Genomic DNA, 3764 nt, shown 5'->3' with positions numbered 1-3764 from the left:
GTGTTGCCTCACACCGGTAAAGCTCTGCAGAGCTGACTGCTCCATACTCCTGCTAACACCAGACTGACACTGACTCTGAACCTGACACACCCAAACCCTGCTTCAGGGGTTTTTACAAGCAACCTGTAGCCTTCAGCCACATGGAAAACCCGGACAGGAATGAACGGACTGCACTGCACCACTACCATCCTGTAGTCCGTTTCAAAACACAAACGCCCAGAGCAGGTTTTCTTAAATCTGTCTTGGACAAATAGTTAGCCCAAGACTAACACTTTTTATTCCGCATTGCAATCATAGCTACGCCTGTGACTGCCATGCACTCCCATGGCCTCAATACGCCTCCGTGCGCATCCTGAGGGAACACACACCGACACCTACATGTAACACCAGTCACTACCTCAAAATATATATTATATATACGCACACACATACATTCATGTGCAAACACATATGTACACACATGCATTCAAACACATACACTGCTCAAAAAAATAAGGGGAACACTAAAATCCCACATCCTAGATATCACTGAATGAAATATTCCAGTTGCAACATTCAAACAAAAAAATAATCAATATAAATAAAAATTAATATCCCAACTTCAGTGGAAATGCCTCCAGACAAGGAAATGATGCTCACTAGTGTGTAGCCTCCACGTGCTTGTATTTCCTCCCTACAACGCTTAAGCATGCTCCAGATGTGGTGGCAACAGTCAATTACTGGAAAGTCTGTGGTGCAACGTGGCGTTTTTGGATGGAACGATACATGATGTCCCAGATGTGCTCGATTGGATTTGGGTCTAGGGCTAGGACTGACAGGGCAGTCCGTAGCCTCAATGCCTTCATCATGCTGCTGGCAAACTTAACCCACATGAGGCATAGCATTGTCATGTATCAGAAGGAACCCAGGGTCTACTGCACCTGCATATGGTCTCACAATGGGTCTGAAAAACTCATCGTAGCTAATGGCAGTCAGGGCAACTCTGACTAACATGGAGGGCTGTGCGGCCCTCCAAAGAAATGCCTCACCACACCATTACTTACTGCCAAACCGCTCATGATAGAGAATGTTGCAGGCAGCAGAGCTTTCTCCACAGCGTCTCCAGACTCTGTCGCGTTTGTCACATGTTTTTAGTATGAACCTGCTCTCATCTGTGAAGAGAACAGGGCGCCGATGTTGAATCTTGGTGTTCGCCTTGGATGGTGTTGGGCTGTAAGCATAACAACCACTTGTGGATGTCGGGCTCTCATTCAACTCTCATAGTCTGTTTTTGATAGTTTGAGCAGACACATGGATGTTAGTGGCCTGCAGGGTACAGGCACCGCTCCTCCTGTACCTCCTTGCACAAAGGAGGAGATAGCGGTCCTGATGCTGGGTTGTTGTCTTCCTACGGCCCCCTCCACCTCTCCTGGTGTACTGGCCTGTCTCCTGGCATCTGCTCCATTCTCAGGACACTGTGCTGACAGACACAGCTACCCTTTTTGTTATAGTTGGATTGATGTGCCATCCTGGATGAGGTGCACTACCTGAGCAACGTTTGTCAGTTGTAGACAGTCTCATGCTACTGTACATCTAGAGGCGAGAGCAATGACAAAATGCAAAAATGACCAAAACAATAACCAAAAAGAATGAGAACAGAGAAATGGTCTGTGGTCATCCCCTGCAGAACCACTCCATAGGGTTGTCTTGCTAAATGTCTATCATTTCTACCTGTTGTCTGTTCCATTTGCATAACAGCAGGAGAAATTGTTTCACAATGGGTGCTTCATAACTGGACAGTTTGATTTCACAGAAGTGTGATTGAGTTGGAGTTACATTGTGTTGTTTAAGTGTTCTTCTTTTTTTTGCTTGATGCCTGAGTCAGAAGGACGCATCCAACGTTAATACACCGGCGGTCCAGTGCCTCGAGGTGATAAAGAGGAGGACAAGGTTGGAGGAGGAGTGTGGCATCATGAGGATGAATGTCATGCCTGAGTCAGCACCAGTGCATATCACTGTCCCTGGAGCCATTTTATTGAAGACACAGTCACACACAGTGTCTTCAACAAAATATGCTCCCCCATCCTATTATTTGCTTGCCCATCTTGCCTACGCTGCTGTTGTTCAATACATGCAAACAAAAGAAACAATAAACACTCCTGCTCGCTTTCCTGCAGCACGTTGTCTGCGTTAAATACTTAAATAATATGGTGCCCAAGTCAGCGCGTGCGCATACCGCGCTATTGGCGCCATTTTATTGAAGACACTGTATATGCAAATTCGCAAACACAGTGTTTTAAAAAAAAAATGGCTCTGGAAATGTACCAATTAAAATGTTTGCTACTCAAGTGCAGAACAGGTTCAATATATTTGAACAAAGTACGGTATGTATTTTCATTTATATAACTACACTATGTTCCAAATTATTATGCAAATGACATTTTTCTCTGATTTTCCTAAATGATTGGTGCAAATGACAGTCGGTCTAATAAAAGTCATCACCCGTTAGAGTATACATCGAATTTTATTGAATAAACCTCCCAATGATAACAGTATAATCTCCAAAATGAATAAAAACTGAACAAAATGCACTGTTCCAAATTATTAGGCACAGTAGAATTTCTAAACATTTGATATGTTTTAAAGAACTGAAAATGCTCATTTGTGGAATTTGCAGCATTAGGAGGTCACATTCACTGAACAAAAAGCTATTTAACTCCAAAACATCCTAACAGGCCAAGTTACATGTTAACATATGACCCTTCTTTGATATCACCTTCACAATTCCTGGATCCATTGAGTTTCTGCTTTTATTTCTTTGCATGAAGTCAGAATAGGCTCCCAGAGCTGCTGTTTTGATGTGAACTGCCTCCCACCCTCATAGATCTTTGGCTTGATGATACTCCAAAGGTTCTCTATAGGGTTGAGGTCAGGGGAAGATGGTGGCCACACCATGAGTTTATCTCCTTTTATGCCCATAGCAGCATGTATTCTTTGCAGCATGAGATGGGGCATTGTCATGCATGAAGATGATTTTGCTACTGAAGGCACATTTCTGCTTTTTATACCATGGAGGAAAGTTGTCAGTCAGAAACTCTACATACTTTGCAGAGTTCATTTTCACACCTTCAGGAACCTTAAAGGGCCCTACCAGGTGTTTCTCCATGATTCCGGCCCAAAACATGACTCCTCCACCTCCTTGCTGACATTGCAGCCTTGTTGGGACATGGTGGCCATCCACCATCCATCCACTACTCCATCCATTTGGACCATCCAGGGTTGCTCAACACTTATCAGTAAACAAGACTGTTTGGAAATTAGTCTTCATGTATGTGTGGGCCCAATGCTACCATTTCTGCTTGTGAACACTGTTTAAGGGTGGCTGAATAGTAGGTTTATGCACCACAGCAAGCCTTTGAAGGAGCCTACACCTTGAGGTTTGAGGGACTCCAGAGGCACCAGCAGCTTCAAATATCTGTTTGCTGCTTTGTAATGGCTTTTTAGCAGCTGCTCTCTTAATTCGATGAACTTGCCTGGCAGAAATCTTCCTCATTATGCCTTTATCAGCACCAACACATCTGTGCTCAGATACAACCACAAATCTCTTAACAGTACGATGATCACGCTTAAGTTTTCGGGAAATATCTAATGTTTTCATCCCTTCACCAAGGCATTGCACTATTTGATGCTTTTCAGCAGCAGAGATCCTTTTTCTTCCCCATGTTACTTGAAAACTGTGACCTGCTTAATAATGTGGAACATCATTTTTAAGTAGTTTTCCTTTA

At 43.5% G+C, this 3764-nt stretch overlaps 1 protein-coding gene across 2 annotated transcripts in view; it reads right to left on the bottom strand.

The window, feature by feature from the left end:
• Positions 1 to 3764, bottom strand: part of LOC143767249 (uncharacterized) — a 165395-nt gene that overhangs the window by 140177 nt on the left and 21454 nt on the right. The window lies entirely within an intron of this gene.

The sequence above is a fragment of the Ranitomeya variabilis genome, chromosome 4 (assembly GCF_051348905.1).
Source record: "Ranitomeya variabilis isolate aRanVar5 chromosome 4, aRanVar5.hap1, whole genome shotgun sequence".
NCBI classification, from domain to species: Eukaryota; Metazoa; Chordata; class Amphibia; order Anura; family Dendrobatidae; genus Ranitomeya; species Ranitomeya variabilis.
Note: the sequence above shows the minus strand (reverse complement) of the source record. Positions and strands in the feature narration are given on the sequence as shown.